The sequence below is a fragment of the Sturnus vulgaris genome, chromosome 2, assembly GCF_052056855.1.
Source record: "Sturnus vulgaris isolate bStuVul1 chromosome 2, bStuVul1.hap1, whole genome shotgun sequence".
Taxonomy (NCBI): domain Eukaryota; kingdom Metazoa; phylum Chordata; class Aves; order Passeriformes; family Sturnidae; genus Sturnus; species Sturnus vulgaris.
Genome location: NC_142244.1, coordinates 71,770,358 through 71,776,689, shown reverse-complemented (window position 1 = coordinate 71,776,689; position 6,332 = coordinate 71,770,358). Strand labels below are relative to the sequence as shown.

Genomic DNA, 6,332 nt, shown 5'->3' with positions numbered 1-6,332 from the left:
TCGTCTGGATGGTGCCTACTGATCCCCTTCTCTGATGTGTTTTTAGTATGCCTTTTGTGACTGAGGCTTGAGCACACTTCCAGTGCAGGATCATTCTGGTCCAAACCTTTTAATTTCCATCATTTACCCCTCTGGGCAAATGAAGTCAGGCTGATGCCTTGGCATCAAGAATAGTGGACACAAGTTTAACTGTGAATTATTTTATGTGTGCTATCAAGATGCTTTTCAATAATGGCTGTGCAGTAAATTATTTAAACAAATAAATTAAATAAAATCAAGAAATTTTTATATATATACATGAGATCAGAGTTCCAGAATAATGTGTACTTACTGTATATGCACTTTCTTTTGCTCAATGGCTCCTCAGTCCGTTAAACTTCCATTGCCTTGCTCTTCATCCAGTTTTCTGGGAAGGTAAATGACTGTTAAGGAAAAGAGCACTATTTATTTGGTGGTGGATTTTTTTTTGTTAATGATTTACACTGTGTTGAATGGTTATCAAACAGTATCTGATTTGCCTTACTATCAAGTGTTTAATAAACTTTTACGATTCCTGTGGAAACACTGCTTTGGAAGCATGTCTCTTCTGTTTACTTTCTTCTTTATCAGAGCACAAAGTAAATATTTTCTTCTCCTTAGTGATTCCTGCACTTCCAATTCAGAGCTCAAGTCTGTTTCACATATGTGGGTATTTAGTGCCACTTAAAACACACTTGGTTTCAGCTTCCTAGGGAATGATTCAAAAGCCTAAACATAGGTGCCTAATACCATTTAAATGCCTGAGGATATCGTGCCTGGCATCCAGCTGCAGCTTCAGCAGGGCTCTGGTCTCCCACAGATCTTGTGTTGTCTCTCTCAGGCTTATGCAGATGCTCTGAATAGCCCAGGATGTTTAAAACTGTATGGAATGATGGTGCTGAGGCACCTGCGCTGCTCCCTGCTCTCTGCAAGCATTCCTGGAGCAAGCAGCTCAGGTTTATGTTCATGTTTCTGTATTTCTAAATGCCACATGTAGGGGCAAGCCAAAAAATTATCAGGAGCGTTTGAATAGTCATGAATATTTACAGCCATCTACCCAATAAAGCATGAAGCCTCATATTCTCATTTCTTAAACAATCAAAACATACTTGTAGATCAAATTTAATGCATATATTTTTTCCGTTTGAATACATCGTGATTAAAAGTTCATGACCTTGATTATATTATGCAATTTGAAAAATCGCCAACAATGTCCATGGTGATTAAATATTCCACTTTGTAATTATTTTGTAACTTTTGTTCTGCTCTTTGCTCACTCCAAAAATTATCATAAAATTTTGAAAGATGTCCTCAGTGCAGAATATGTCCATAAAATATTAAATATTCAATTTTCCTCTATCATGGCTTGAAAAATTCATAATTACATGATGATCCACATAATAACTCATTCTGAAAAGTCATATATGGCACTCCCCCTGTGACTGAGTTAATAATTTACTGCTGTGTGGGATTTTCACTCTGCACTGTTAGTCTTGGGAACATTTATTAAGCAAATGTTCATTTGCAAAGATCAGAATGTGAATGAAGAGGGTAAGAATTTAATGAGGAGTGACAGACAGGTGAACTGATTCCATATAGTTCTTTACTACAGGAGAAAGCAGATAGCTTTATCTTTCATAGCCTCGATAGACACATGAAATGAAATATAGAAGAAAGAGGGCAAAAGGAAAAAAAAAGGTACTTTCCTAGAAGGGACAGTGGAAGGATAAATCAGTGGAACTCATGAACATGATTCAGACCAGTTGAAATGGTTGATTTTAGTCTATGTCTTTGGACTTACATAGAAGCAATAGTTAGACTTTTTATTTTTAAGATACTTGCCCATTTTTTCAGTAGAGTACTTCTAACATAAAAAAAATAAAGCGCAAGACAAGTTTAAATTTTGGGTTCAAAATGCATTCTAGTTTATGGCTAACCTTTATAATTTTCAGATGTAAGAAACACAACCAATATAATATGAAAACAGTTGTCACAACTTAACTACATTTTTTTCAGTAAATAATGAAAGGATTTGCTACACATTAACTGTGTAGATTCTTTCTACGATTTTTGGGTGTTGTCTCATCAAACTTAAGTTAAATAATGTTGATCCTGGGCTTTATTTGCAAAATAAATTCAAGAAAAAAATGAAATGTCACAGAAAGATTTTATAATAAATTCAGAATTCAGTTTTACAAAATACTGAACACGTTCCTGATAGAGCAAAAAACGAATACATTTATTCAAGACTTTTGAAATAATCTTGATTAAAGATAGGTGAGTACAAATTTAGGTATTTTACTGCCTAAGGGGCACTTCATTAAATCTGAGATAATTTAAACAATTCTCAATCTATTGTCACTGGATGTGTAATGATATAACATAAAACTATACTTTTGAAAGATGCCTAAATATAATGTCCCAAAGGTAAAAGTTTATATTCTATATATATGAAAAAAAATAAAGATTTGGCACAAAACTGTATTTTCCAGTTGACTTTATTTATTTACTTTTATTCCTATATGGATTTTTTTAGCAGACTTTTCTTCTCCTTAAAAGTTTAAATTTACTAAAATATTATTATTCTCCAGGCCCCAAAATATAATTTTTGACAAGTGCAACATGTATTTATAAGATCATTGCCAAGATAAAAACAATTCTCATAAAGACAAGAATTATTGTTTGGGTGTGTTATATTTATTTTTTAATTTTCTGGAGGCTGTGGTAAATGATTGTATAATCAATTATGCACAGTACATTTGTATTTTTGAAAACTGAAGTAGTACATTAAAGTAGATATAGGGGGAAAAATTATCCAAAACATAATTTTCAGAAAAAAGAGGTACAAAAATTAATTTTGTTTAAAAGTTACACATTTTGAAAGAGAATTTTCGGTCAGTGTCAGAATCATTTTCCTGGATATAAAGGCTTCAGCTGAGGACATTCAGATTTGTTTAGGCATTTGACTTGAATACGGCTTTTAATTTTCAAAGGTTGATCCATGGATATGCTGGAAATGAGAGAGGACGTTGGCCTACATTTCTGATGGGGAATACTGACTTCCACCCTTATTAGAGGACAGTTATCTGACAAACTTAAAAATGAACAGACATACACAGGAAAGGTTTAGTTCAAAGAGTTTGAACTGGGATATCACAAAGGGAGAATGAGGTGACATTGAGAACTGAAGGGAAAAAAATCAGATAAAATTTAATCACATGGACTAAATGTGTATAAGGAGAATTTTTCCTAGAGTTTATTCACTGGGCACGACAGAGATAGGAAAGACCTAATTGCTGATTGAAAGTAAAGAAACTCATTTGACCAAAGACAGATGTATACCATTACAATGAATTGAGAGAAATAGGCAGCACTTTTATGGCATAGTCCATTTCACTCTGAAATAGAAATTTGGTAAGTTTAGTGATCCCTCAGTGCCTGTTTCTGTAAATTGACCAGAACAGAACCCTATGTTGCCTACTATCTGTGTGAGATTAATTTCATCTGAGGGAACAATGAGCTGCAAAGATGATGTGGCCATGCAAAAGGTTCAGTCCTTAGGTATGTCTGTTGTGGTTTTCAAAGGGTGTCAATGCCTTTGTACAAAAAGTAAGTTAAATTTTGTCTGCAGTAGCCTGGGCTGCTTTCATTATTCATTTTCTGGAAAGAGTAATTTCAATCTAGAAGAGGTGTAACAAAGAGTAGCTACGGCAGATGCATGGGCAGTCTATTTCGTGTTACTTTTGGGGTCCATCCGAGGTGAGCAAATAGTTTTTAAATGGAAGCATAACATTTCCCCAAAAATATCATCACTCCAATTTCAGCAAAGAAAAAGTGGATGAGAAGGGAGGTAAGAATGTCAGCCTTGCTTGGAGGGAACCCCCACTTCTTGAAGTGAGGTCCTGGTGGGAGGTGACTGGGAGTAATGCCAATTGCTACCAGCTCCAGCTGCCACTGGGGCTATGTGGTATCCTAAGAGTAACAACATTCCTCGTTTCTCTAAACATATTACTTCCCAGCCAGGGAATCCCAACCTCCTCTATGCTGAAGTCCCTCTCTTGTCTTCCAGACCTTATCCACATTATCACCACTATGTGAAATAACTTGTCCTGAATTTTTAATCCTAAAATGTTTTATAGAGATAGAAAGAAAAACAAACTACATTCATAAAGAAACAAAATTGGCTGAAAAAATAGTGGGTAGAAGCTGTAGAAAATATTTTTTTTATATCATAGACACCTAATAATGGGACTCATTGACCCAAGAGTCCTCATCCAGATCCATTTCTTCAGTATTTGTTTTAAAATTTACCTTACATATACATATTTTTAAGCATCACTTAAAATGAGTGAGACATTGAGGTAGACAAGTATCTGGGATTAAAGAAGACCAGCATGAAAAAATATACAACTAAATTTTCTGATAGCTTTAATTGGTAAATATTAAAAAAAAAACAAACAAAAACCTAGCTTAAATTTTATATAACTCATTTGAAGACTTTACACTTACTTGCTTGAGGAGACTTCTCCAGACATAAGCTCTTCTTCAGCAAGCCCCTTCTCCTCAGCTGTTTGCATCTGAAAAGAATGTTAAATCTATCTGAGTTTTGTGGTTTATGTATTTTCAAATCATTTTAGTTATTTACACTAGATGTATTTTCAATGCTACATTACTGAAAATAGATTGTCTGTACAGGGCCAGATGTTGGACTTTGATGATCCCTTGTGGGATCTCTCCCAATTCAGGATATGCTATGATTCTATTTTTTTTTCTTTTTTTTTTAATAGACGAGATAGCAATGGGAAAGGAGAAAAATATGGGTTTGACCCCGAAATTTTGTCATAGATAATTTTTTTTGAAGTAGAGCAAGCACTTACTCTTCTTTCCTGTGCAGATTGGGAGCAGTAGGAACTACCAGCTCCTGTGTGAGCTCTGAGCACAGGTTTCTGTGATGGGAACAGCATCATTCAAACCAGCTTGGGATCCTTTCTCCTGAATTATACAAATTGTGCTATTCCATGGTTGATGTAAATTTTGCCACTAGGCCTGGGATCCAGCTCTATTTTTCTACTGAGTCTCGGTGTCTGCATGAAGATGTCAGCCTGTGAGTTAAGTGGTGCTTCCCATCACAGTCAAAGGACATCCAGTGCTGGATTCAGTTGCCTGAACAGAGGAGTTTACAGATGGGACAGCTACCAGGCAGGTCCATGGCAGACTTGTAACTTTCTGGGTCAGCAGCTGAAGGCCATGCAGTCTACACCTGCCCTGCAAAGTCCCTCTCCAGGCTTTATCAATTGCACAGATTAGATGTCCATGCTTAGCTCACATTCAGCTACACAGACTCCTAAATGCAGAGCTCTTAATTTCAACCTCAATCTTACCCCTCAGACCTACTTCAGCTGCTTCAACATAGGCATCTAAAGATATTTCAAGCCGGATTCCAGTGGCTGTGACTCAGGATACTCTGTCTGGTCTTCAGATTCCACTCGGCATGTTCCAGGATCTGCCATAAGTTGTGCATCAGGTTTACCATCTCACTGCAAATGACTTAGGGTTTCATACCTCAGGCTATGTAAAGTGGCAAAGAGTTTCTGTGAAGCAGAAAAAAGTTTCTGTATTTACACAATTAAACCTATTTACACGATTAAACCTAATTTACACAATTAAGCCCTAATGTATTTGAGAGGAAAGAGTGAATAAAAAGCTCTGAAGAGGGTTTAACCTGAATTTCAGGTGTCATAAACAATGAAAATAAGGACGTGTAACACTGTCAAATATTTTCATTATTCTTTTTTTTATTTGATTTTTTTACACCAGCGCCATTAAAATGAAATGTTTCCAAGAGATGTTAGTGTAGAATATTTTCTTTCTAGCTCATGGCTTAAATGATACACAGCTTCAGAGAACACTGTAGGCTTTGTGTTTTGTGTGTCAAAACACAACAAAACAAAAGCCAACATCTTCTCTAAACAGCTTTAAGTTGCTTCTTTTAAAAAGATGCTTCATTATGCCATTCATGCACTCATGTAGTACAAAAGAAAAGCAATTGGTCAGATCTCCCTAGTAGGCACAAAACCTGTTCTGCTGCTTTTATCCCACCTTATAAACAGCTTAGCACTAAGAGTTCCTGCCAGAACTTAATGCTTTGGGCTTTCTGCATGTAGTAGTGGATGGTGCCCTGGGACCAGAGTTCAGAACATCACTACTGAGATTTAAAATCCACCAGGATGAAAAGGGAAAAGTAAAATGTCAAGATTAGCATTTGGCAGCTCCACTTGTTTGTTAAATGTGAGAAAAAACAGGCAGAAGTAGGA

General features: G+C 35.8%; 1 long non-coding RNA gene across 1 annotated transcript; it reads right to left on the bottom strand.

Annotated features, from left to right (window-relative positions):
• Positions 1 to 351: 351 nt before the first annotated feature.
• LOC148224844 (uncharacterized) lies at positions 352 to 5,590 on the bottom strand. Its single transcript, XR_015801972.1, has 3 exons — positions 5,400 to 5,590; positions 4,528 to 4,595; positions 352 to 422 (listed from the first exon to the last, which is right to left on the bottom strand). It is a non-coding gene; the product is annotated as an uncharacterized LOC148224844 (long non-coding RNA).
• Positions 5,591 to 6,332: the final 742 nt, after the last annotated feature.